Source organism: Poromitra crassiceps, assembly GCF_964638095.1.
Source record: "Poromitra crassiceps genome assembly, chromosome: 15".
Taxonomy (NCBI): Eukaryota; Metazoa; Chordata; class Actinopteri; order Beryciformes; family Melamphaidae; genus Poromitra; species Poromitra crassiceps.
In genome coordinates, this window is record NC_139634.1 from 37214116 (window position 1) to 37226294 (window position 12179).

Consider the following 12179-nt stretch of genomic DNA (forward strand, 5'->3'; position numbering starts at 1 on the left):
GGCTGACAGCTGACATGAAGTGAAGTCTGTACTACCGGTATAGAGCTCGCGTTAGGAGCACGCTGATAGGCTTAGCTTGTAAACAACTACGGTGGCTCGTAGTGGACAAATATCATGACATTGCGTACCGTTATAGCCCCCAGATGTCCGTCAATCATTGTGCCTGTTGACGAGCGAATTAAACGGAGCGACATAGCGAATCCAAAGGGTTGAATCAAGCGACAGAGAGAAAAATAAATATCTCGGTGTGAACACAGCTTTAGAGGTGCAGTCGCATTACAGTCATTTATGGGCTACACTATTTGTGTGTGTGTGTGTGTGTGTGTGTGTGTGTGTGTGTGTGTGTGTGTGTGTGTGTGTGTGTGTGTGTGTGTGTGTGTGTGTGTGTGTGTGTAAAATTCGATATACTGGTTTGATACGTGTTTTCCCGGGAATATCGAACCGGTTTCAACATTTTCAAACCGGCCCATGCCTAGTGCAGAGTAGAGGCCTCCTGGCCTGGTGCAGTCTGCTGAGCTTTGGATCACCTCTATTGTCTGACTGATTTCCCCAGGCAGCGAGTGCTGGCGTGAGCGTGGAGGAGGGCCATCAAAACAGAATTAAGAGCACAATAACTGTGTGTGTGTGTGTGTGTGTGTGTCAGATCACAGATTTCTGTGTGTGCATGTGTGTGTGCACGTGCGCGTCCATATGTGTGCAACTGTGCATACCTGCAGTTGTGTGCGTGGGTGTTTAAATGTGTGTGTGTAGTTTGTCTGCATTTGTGTCTTATTTCTCAAGTGTGTGTAGTGTGTGCGTGTGTGTGTGTGTAGCAAGTGTGTGTGTGTGTGTTTAAAGCAAATCCAAGGCTTCCACAACAAGGAGAGGCCTCTCCTCCTGGCTCCGTCCACTAATACAGGCCTTCAGTGTCCGTCGCTCCAGCTGGCAGCCCATTTATACCCAGGCCAAACACTCCAATACCCACAGGCACACCAACAGGGGCTCTTTGTGATGCCAAAGTGTGTGTGTGTGTGTGTGTGTGTGTGTGACGTGTGTGTGTGTGTGTGTGTGTGTCATCAACTACTTGAACAGTTGTTCAGCTCATGATTGACTGTGTACACGCTGTTAATGTGCAGACTGGCTCCGCGTCCTACGACTCTTATCTGTATGAGTCTGTATTGGATGATGCATGGATTACATTATGTCCAGTGGCTGACTGGATGGGACACCTTGAAAGACTACTCTCTCTCTCTCTCTGGCACACACTTGGCACTTGGCAGAAGTGTTGTTGGCACGATACCTGGATTTTGCCTTTGACACCAATACAATTCGATACTACAACAGGGAAAAGCATCAAGCGGTGTTGTTACAGAGTAGCCACAAGTTGCGTTGCCACACTTGTAGCTACTTTTGTCACGGAGGTTTTGATGTCTGTCTTTGTTGAAATAGTTCCATGTGTCATTCCTGCTGCCAGTATAATAATCAACTGGTTTAGGTGGATTGGGCTCCAGTTCAGCTGTGGTGGACTGTTTCACTCGTGAAAGTGTTCAGCTTTTTTGACGTGAAAACACTGCAGACGACTGATTGGTCAGGCAGAATCGTGTTTACTGTAGGCATCTACTGTCAATGCTGGATACCAGTTTAGTGGGGCTTACCTTCTCTTCTGTTATTTCCAGAAGTTATTTCTTTTGTGTTGCTGCCTTTGTGTTGCCTTCGGCTCTGGTGAAATAAAATCGATCTCCTTGCTCAGCTTTAACGTGACGGTGGTTTTCAATTGTTTTGAGAGAGAAAAAGTCCTCTAGGCCGGGTTTAGCGAAGGCGCGGTCTTGCCTGGTGAGCTGCAGCTGGGGTTCTCCCCGTAGCGCCTCTCCCGTCCCCCGCGCAATGCATGCATGTGAGTTTGAGTAACAACAAAGTGATATCCATTCTCCTAGCCGATTGTCACATTTGCCCATGTACACTGTTGGTCATTTGGAGGCACCAGTATTTCATAATCAGTTCCGTGTATAGATTCAATTTGAACGTTATAGTTATAGCCTACTTCGGCTATGGGCGGAGGGCAGATATGCGGTCGCTATGATGACCACGTGTGGGCAGAGGCGAGTAAATTTGCTATGCAAACAGAGTTTACCGTAAATTCCGGACTATAAGCCGCACCTTTTTTCCCGTTTTTTGGCCTTTTTTGGCCCCTGCGGCTTATATAACGGTGCGGCTTATCTATGGATTTTTTCAAAAAAAAAAAAAAAAAATCTCTCTTTTTTAGCACTCTTTCTAACTATAAATCCTATATAACTATAATAAGTTTTAATTTCCTCTCTTGCCCTCTTTTCTAGGGGTGGGACAAAATATCGATACCCACGTTATCGCGATATTTCCACCCGCGATACGTTATCGATACACTGGCGCCAAGTATCGATATGTTTATTAATTTTTTTTTTTTTTTTTTTTAATAAACAGGCTAAAATATTATGCTGTGTGTGGTAGTTGAAACATAGTTTCAAGTTGACTTTATTTATGTTTGTAGTTGAAACAAAAACATAACTACTGTAGGCTACATGAATGGAAATGTTTGATCATTAATATCTACTTTTAGAAATTATATAGGTAGGTAGGTAGGTTATATAGGTTTTCTTGTTTTAATAGTAATAATAAAAAGACTTAATGTGTAACTTTTCCTCCGTGGTATCGAAAATGGTATGAGTGAGTGAGTGAACTCAGAGAGTTCATGTCAATTCTGCTAATAAATGCATAATACATGATTTTTTGCCTTCAGAGGTATTTTTTTCACTTGTTACACAGGTATCGTGATGTATCGTCTTCCAATATATCGCAGTATCGCAGTATCGCAGTATCGTGATATATCGTTATCGAGGGCCAAGTATCGTGACGATATCGTATCGTGAGCTACTCAGCGATTCCCACCCCTACTCTTTTCACCACACTGTATGACACTGTATGACACTGTGTGCACTGTAAAAAACAACACAGGTGGTGTTGTGTTATGTTGTTTTGTTGAAATGTTAATAAATGGGAGCTTCCTCAAACAGCCATCTCTTTCCCAACAATCCCCTCTGTGCATGAACCCTTACATATGGTAATTAAACATTAAAACACAATAAAAAAAATAAAAAAAAATACCATTAAAACACCCGCGGCTTATAGTCCGGTGCGGCTTATATAAGAAAAAAATAGTCAACTTTGCAGGTGCGGCTTATACACCGGTGCGGCTTATAGTCCGGAATTTACGGTATATCAAGTAGAGCCGAGTAAGACCAGGTCGAGTAGAGCTGTACTGTGCTGTTATATGTGGTGGAAATGAGCCATTAATGTGCCATGTTGACACCTCCTGATATGCTGAGTCAGCTCAGCTCGGGGGTCAAGTTGGGGCCTTTGGGGGGTGGGCGGGTGACCTCTGACCCCCACACGGTCACACACCACGCAAGCACACTCACCTCCTCCTGCCTGTGCTGCTATTTCTGTCATCTAAAGCTGAGCTCTGCCACACACAGCCTCACACTCTTATGTAAGAGTGAGGAGAAGTGCCCGTCTGCGCTCCAAATGATTTACATTGGAGGCATTCTGCTTATCCTCTCATCTAGAGTGACTTACAATGAGCTGCACTCTCTATCATCATCATCACCATCATCATCACACTGAGGAGTTCAATGATAAGAGCCATGATAGTCTGGACACTTTCTCTGTGGCCATAGAAACAGCATGAGAAGTGCTGGGAAAGAAATGGATTTCAAAAGCATATTTGGCTTTGTCTGTCTAGCTGTTCTTTTGATCTTTGGACATGTGTTGTTAGGTCAGCTTCAGCTACAAGCCTATTTGGCAGTATAGCCCAGCCCCACACTGCTGAGCTAATACCATCATCTGTTTCATCTTGTTATGATCAGCGTAGTGGTAGGTGTTGGTGGTATAGGACAGTGATTCACTGGTATAGGATACAGCGCCAGCGGTAGAAATGATTTGCTACAGTGTAGATTTGCCCATAGTCCCAATACTGTTTCCTGGGCCAGAAAGGCAGGAGGTGAACAGTCTTTGGTTGCAGACATATTTACGCTCTGCATATACAGACTTCATTTCAAGCAGCTTGTCGTTAGTCGCGTGCAATTAAAGCATGAACCATAAACAGGATGCAGCAAACAGCTGTGATCTGCATGTGCTGCTGTTTGTGGGTTAGAAGAGGATTGGACTGACTGGTTCCTGGTGGTTGGCGGTGTGAGTGAAGATGATTGGACTGACTGGTTCCTGGTGGCTGGCGGTGTGAGTGAAGATGATTAGACTGACTGGTTCCTGGTGGCTGGCGGTGTGAGTGAAGATGATTAGACTGACTGGTTCCTGGTGGCTGGTGGTGTGAGTGAAGATGATTAGACTGACTGGTTCCTGGTGGCTGGTGCTGTGAGTGAAGATGATTAGACTGACTGGTTCCTGGTGGCTGGTGCTGTGAGTGAAGATGATTAGACTGACTGGTTCCTGGTGGTTGGTGCTGCGAGTGAAGATGATTAGACTGACTGGTTCCTGGTGGCTGGTGGTGTGAGTGAAGATGATTAGACTGACTGGTTCCTGGTGGCTGGTGCTGTGAGTGAAGATGATTAGACTGACTGGTTCCTGGTGGCTGGTGCTGTGAGTGAAGATGATTGGACTGACTGGTTCCTGGTGGCTGGTGGTGTGAGTGAAGATGATTAGACTGACTGGTTCCTGGTGGCTGGTGCTGTGAGTGAAGATGATTGGACTGACTGGTTCCTGGTGGCTGGTGGTGTGAGTGAAGATGATTAGACTGACTGGTTCCTGGTGGCTGGTGGTGTGAGTGAAGATGATTAGACTGACTGGTTCCTGGTGGCTGGTGGTGTGAGTGAAGATGATTAGACTGACTGGTTCCTGGTGGCTGGCAGTGTGAGTGAAGATGATTAGACTGACTGGTTCCTGGTGGCTGGCAGTGTGAGTGAAGATGATTAGACTGACTGGTTCCTGGTGGTTGGTGGTATGAGTCATGAGTGAAGATGATTAGACTGACTGGTTCCTGGTGGCTGGCAGTGTGAGTGAAGATGATTAGACTGACTGGTTCCTGGTGGTTGGTGGTATGAGTCATGAGTGAAGATGATTAGACTGACTGGTTCCTGGTGGCTGGCAGTGTGAGTGAAGATGATTAGACTGACTGGTTCCTGGTGGTTGGTGGTATGAGTCATGAGTGAAGATGATTAGACTGACTGGTTCCTGGTGGCTGGCAGTGTGAGTGAAGATGATTAGACTGACTGGTTCCTGGTGGCTGGCAGTGTGAGTGAAGATGATTAGACCGACTGGTTCCTGGTGGCTGGCAGTGTGAGTGAAGATGATTAGACTGACTGGTTCCTGGTGGTTGGTGGTATGAGTCATGAGTGAAGATGATTAGACCGACTGGTTCCTGGTGGCTGGCGGTGTGAGTGAAGATGATTAGACTGACTGGTTCCTGGTGGCTGGCGGTGTGAGTGAAGATGATTAGACTGACTGGTTCCTGGTGGCTGGCGGTGTGAGTGAAGATGATTAGACTGACTGGTTCCTGGTGGCTGGCGGTGTGAGTGAAGATGATTAGACTGACTGGTTCCTGGTGGCTGGTGCTGTGAGTGAAGATGATTAGACTGACTGGTTCCTGGTGGCTGGCGGTGTGAGTGAAGATGATTAGACTGACTGGTTCCTGGTGGCTGGCGGTGTGAGTGAAGATGATTAGACTGACTGGTTCCTGGTGGCTGGTGGTGTGAGTGAAGATGATTAGACTGACTGGTTCCTGGTGGCTGGTGGTGTGAGTGAAGATGATTAGACTGACTGGTTCCTGGTGGCTGGCGGTGTGAGTGAAGATGATTAGACTGACTGGTTCCTGGTGGCTGGCGGTGTGAGTGAAGATGATTAGACTGACTGGTTCCTGGTGGCTGGTGGTGTGAGTGAAGATGATTAGACTGACTGGTTCCTGGTGGCTGGTGGTGTGAGTGAAGATGATTAGACTGACTGGTTCCTGGTGGCTGGTGGTGTGAGTGAAGATGATTAGACTGACTGGTTCCTGGTGGCTGGTGGTGTGAGTGAAGATGATTAGACTGACTGGTTCCTGGTGGCTGTTGGTGTGAGCGAAGATGATTAGACTGACTGGTTCCTGGTGGCTGGTGGTGTGAGTGAAGATGATTAGACTGACTGGTTCCTGGTGGCTGGTGGTGTGAGTGAAGATGATTAGACTGACTGGTTCCTGGTGGCTGGCAGTCTGAGTGAGAGCAGTTTATCATGGAGGTTGTGGGAAACAGTTGCTGTTAGACAGCTCTCTCTGTGTGTGTGTGTGTGTGTGTGTGTGTGTGTGTGTGTGTGTGTGTGTGTGTGTGTGTGTGTGTGTGTGTGTGTGTGTGTGTGTGTGTGTGAGAGATGCACGCTCCTCTGTCCCAGAGTGAATCACTAGAGCATCGGGAGAGGCAACACATCCACGTGCCATCTACCATCTGCTCCATTCACTTTCCACACTCTTTGCTTTAGACCAGGAGGATTCTCCTTCCAGCACTTCCTGCGTGCCACACTAGTCGGGTTTCCATCCACCTGTTTTTATGAGAAATTTAAAAACTTAAAAAACGTAACTTTAAAAAATGCGATAAGTGCAGTGGAAATATTCTGTTGTCTCTCCATTCAAAAACCACACAGTTTGCCTTGATCACTGCAGAACATGACATGCCGTGTAGCCTACACAATAGGGCTACACACGGTAAATAATGGTAAATACGCAGAAGAAGAAGAAGACTGGGATATTAACTTGAAGGCGACTCACTTCTAGTGATGAAATTGTATTCACTTGCTATCTGCTCCGTGGATTATAACGTTATATGCTCGCACCTGGTAATCCAGAAATGGCGTTATGGTACCTTTGTCTACTTGTAGCTCATCAAGAAACTTTAAATGAATAGCGTTATGTGTGTTTAATAGAGCTGTATATCGGGGCTAGCAGCTGATCAGCAGCTCAGACAGCCTCAAACACCAGGTGATTGACAGCTCTATAATTCACATAATAGCAGCGGATGGCAATGCGCATTATTTTGCATTTTATTTTGCAGACTTTCTGAAAATTCCATTAAAATTTGCGATACCTTTGGATGGAAACCCAGCTGCTGTGTGAATGCTAGGCATGACCCCAATATATAGTCGACGATTCTTTCAAAGGAGCCTGATTCGACTGCCAATCTCACAGTCGAATATAGTCACAAAATGTGGTTATGAAACAAGGATCATTCCATTCCGGCTATATGGGGGTGCTGAATGTCAGATTTGACATCGAATTGAAATAATAATGATAATCCTCATGATTATCATGATGACATTGATTTCAACCAGCGCTACCTCATCTTGACTCCCAAGTTTGCCCTCGGTCCATTTAGTGAGGAACTTGTGGCTGTCAGATGTCAAGATCATCTCCCTTCTCCCCATAAAGTTATGTTTTGCGATTTTGTTTTCTGTAGTTGGTTCAGATTACATTCTCCAGCAAAAATGAACCAGGTTGAAAATGTAAACGCTCCTGAGCTCAAATAAACTGCTCCAGACAACATGCTCTGGTGTGTGTGAACGCGTCCTAAAATCGTGCCCACGCCAACGCACTAATACCACGTGACATCATCATCAGCGAGGAGGAGGAGGAGGCGGTGCTGCCTGGGCGTCATGTGATGATAACATCTGGCTCTCTCACAGGCAGCAGTGAGTGCAGTGTGTGTGTGTGTGTGTGTGTGTGTGTGAGTGCAGTGTGTGTCCTCAGCTGCCCCCCGCACCATTCATCTCTACAGACTCACTCTGGGCTCATTCCATGGTCTGAAGGGCAGACAGAGGCGGGCTGGCAGACCTGCTCTCCTCACCACCACACACTTTAAATGATACTATGTCTCTGTGAGGGTGTGGAGGAGGAGGAGGATGAAAGTGGTGGATGTGTCCTATACCAACATCGATACAGATTAGAGCTGCAACGATTCATCGATTAGTCGATCGACAGAAAATTTAACTATTTTGATAATCGATTAATCGTTTTGAGTACAATTTTAAGAGAAAAGGTCTAAATTCTCTGGTTCCAGCTTCTTAAATGTGAATATTTTCTGGGTTCGTTACTCCTGTATGACAGTAAACTGATATTATCTTTGAGTTGTGGACAAAACAAGACATTTGAGGGCGTCATCTTGGGCTTTGGAAAACACTGATCGTCATTTGCCACCATTTTCTGACATTTTATAGACCAAACAACTAATCGATTAATCGAGAAGATAATCGACAGATTAATCGATTATGAAAATAATTGTTAGTTGCAGCCCTCACTGGGGAATCGCACTGGTTGCATTTGCGTTGCGTTGCGGCTGTTCTCCGGTTTTGCTCCGTGCTCTGTGCTCCGCCAACACTAACCGGCTGCGTGCAGAGCACGTCACGGCTCTGCTCCGCCAGACAGCTAGAGTGACGAGACCGACATGTTCTCTCGGTGAAATCGCGCAAGACAATTTGTATGTGGGATAAATACAACGACAAACAGGCAGAAGATCATTGTTCCAAACTGGAGAAGCAGAGGAGGGGTGGACTTGCTTGGTGTTGTCCTTGTAAAAAGGATGGGTCGTGTCATATATTATTTTGTGGTTTTCCACTTCAATGATGAACTTTTCCTCATACATGTTTGTCCTCTGGCTTGATATAGACCAAATCACCGTGACGTCACCATGTAAACAAATTTACTTCCGGGTACCACTTGGGGAAGGCGGCAGGTTTAAATGTGCGTGTTGTCAAATAAATGCTGTCAAACCCTCTCGTTGTTTTCGGCCGACTACTTTCAATTTAAATGGTTAAACGGTTGGTAAACATGCTTGTCCGACGTATCTAGCCTTTCTTCTGTGTTTGTTTTATGTAGTGTTAGCTAGCTAATAACGTTTGTTTGTCTGTCAAACTCGCTGTTTTGCAGACTCGTTAACGTAGAAGAGCCTGGTGACGCGAGGTTACGTTAACGTTACAAACAGAGCTACTGACGCCACGTTAATTTAATTTAGCGTCAAGTCTACTCTGGTCTGGTCCAACAGGTAAATTAGCTAGTCTGGTCTCCACTAACGTTAGTGAAAGTGTTGTTATGAATGATATTAAACAACAACACAACACGGACGAACCATTTTTGTCTTCTTTGTCTGTTTTTGCCTTCAACACGTCAGTTTGTGCCGTCCACCGCCATTATAATGTGTGGACCTCAGGGGTACCCGGAAGTAAATGTAAACATCCCGCTGATTTGGTCTATTGAATGCTGTAAACACCTCTGCCCTGTTGACTCCAGGCCTGGCTCCGCCCAACTTGCTGCAGCTTTGCACCGTCATCCGTGAAAAATAGAAGCCTTGCATATTTCTTTCGGAGAGCTCCGGATGGTCGGAGCGGGGACGGAGTAGACACGCAACGCAGCGGAGTAGGTGGGAGTTGACACAATGATTAGAGTGGAAACATATCGGCTCTGAAGCCGTACCGCAGCGCAGACGGACCGAACACGGACCTAGTGGAATGTGGCCGTCATACAGATACATGTACACAACATGACGCGATGCAACGCAACACAACGCAACACAACACAACACAACACAACACAAGTTACACAACACAACACAGGTCCTTGAAGGGGCTCCAGGGTTCCTTGAGGGGGTTCCAGAGGTCCTTCAAGGGTTACCGATACCAATACAGATACCGGTACTGGTACGGGTCAGGTACTGCTACTAGATTGAAGATGAGTACCGTAAATTCCGGACTATAAGCCGCGGCTTTTTTCCCGTTTTTTGGCCTTTTTTGCCCCCTGCGGCTTATATAACGGTGCGTCTTATCTATGGATTTTTTCCAAAAAAAAAAAAAAAATCTCTCTTTTTTAGCACTCTTTCTAACTATAAATCCACTTCTGTTTTAATTTCCTCTCTTGCCCTCTTTTAACAACATAACATAACATAACATAACACAACACAGGTAAGCAGAAAGAAAAAGACGAAGCAATCACGCCATGAATGAGGAAATGACTCACCTGCTGGAGGCTGGAGATACACGCTTGGGCTAAACTTTTACTCCGTGAAACACTATCGATTAAGTCCGACATCGCTCAGAGGTTTTGAGCAGCTTGAAAACAAGTTTGAAAACGTGCAGAAGTCCATCCACTCACTCACTAAAGAAACTAAGGCAACCGTGAACAGAGTTTCTAATGCGGAAAAGCGCATCCGCGCACTGGAGGACAAAAACAACACAGTGAGTCCGAAAATGGATAAAATGCAAAATCGAAACCCTGCACACGCAGGTTGATGACTTACCGGTAATCAGCAGGAGTAAAAGAAATAACATTCGCCTGATCAATGTAAAAGAGGAGCTGAGATTGGTGACATGGACGCTTTCGTGGCAAAATCCTGTGTTACATCCTGGACCTGAAGGAAGGCGAGAAACCACCAGAGGTGGACAGGGCACACCGGGCGCCTCGGCCACGTCCAGACCCCGGCCTGCCACCGAGGGCCATCTTCATCTGCCTACTCCGCTGGCCCGACCGTCAACTCATCCTCCAGGCTGCGGGGAAGAAGCCCCTCACCTGGGAGGGTACGCGCTTTTTTCGTCCGGCAGGACCTCTCCGCGTTGGTGCAACAGAAACGCGCAACATACAACAGCATCATCGAGTCAATGGATATCGCTTTGGCGTACTGTACCCAGCGAGACTCGTCATAACCAGACCGGACTATCTTTAGCACTCTTTCTAACTATAAATCCACTTCTGTTTTAATTTCCTCTCTTGCCCTCTTTTCACCACACCGCGGACACTGTGTGCCCAGCGGCGGAACAAGAGCTCAAAGTGAAACTGCCGAATATCTTTTGAGTTGGACTGGTCAATAGTACTGTGAGTAACTAAAATAAAAAAATAAAAAACGGAATTCTCTCTTCTTTAGCACTCTTTCTAACTATAAATCCACTTCTGTTTTAATTTCCTCTCTTGCCCTCTTTTCACCACACCGCGGACACTGTGTGCACTGTAAAAAAAACAAAAAATACCACAATGTGTGATTTTGTCTGGGGATTAGTGACCTGACTTTTGTTTTGTTGAAATGTTAATAAATGGGAGCTTCCCCCAAACAGCCATCTCTTTCCCGACAATCCCCTCTGTGCACGAAGCCTTACATATGGTAATTAAACATCAAAACACCCGCGGCTTATAGACCGGTGCGGCTTATAGAAGAAAAAAATAGTCACCTTTGAAGGTGCGGCTTATAGACCGGTGCGTCTTATAGTCCGGAATTTACGGTACTAGCTTTGAAGGTGGCCTGCTAATCTAGTATACTTCAAATCTACTAACAACACAAAATAAGTACAAGCGCACAAATGTATCAGGAGTGTGATCGTGGTTTGACTCTCTCCTGCTCTACAATCCACCACTGCAGGCAGCAAGGCCTGAATCAAATGTACAGTCTATAATGCATCTTTGTATTACAGTGTTATGTATATATAGACTATATCATGTCATTGATGTCCTGCACTGTCTCCCAGTCACATGTTGTGAATGTGAGCTCCTCAGTGAGTTGTTAAATGTTGATACGCCTGCATCAACATCAACAACATCACCAAGACAAACTCCTCTACACTCTCTGTACTTAAGAGACTCAAGTGATGGTGAATCACCTGGAATAATGTCAAAGCTATTGGAGTGTTAGCCAGCTCATCTGTGTGATGGAGCAGAGGCCTCTCAGCTGAAGAGCCTGCTTTGTAAAGTGTTATCATGGATGCAGGCTTGCTTTCCAAGTCGTTTTTTGAAGCTGCAGGGCTTCTTGCTTCTTTTGTCTAGTTTTCTTGTTGCAGAAGAGAAACATTGTTTCATTTAGCAAAGGACCATGGGAAGGATTTTGCCCCCAAGAAACCAACTTTTGTTTCTTTATGGTATCATATATTAGAGCCACGGTCCTCTGGTTTCCAGTTTTGCATTGTATTGTGTCGTATTGTATCATATTGTTGTATTGTATTGCATTGCATTCTATTGCATTGCATTGCATTATATTGCAGGGATGCAAACTTAAGCTGGGCTCAGACTACAGGATTCTGACAATCCTAGCCGATTTTGAAATCTGGCTGTGACACGCACTACAGGAGAATCTTCCCAGATTATCTTCCCTAGAATCTCAAACATGCACACACTACAAGATTTGTAAATGTGGCGCACCACGCACTACAGGATATTATTA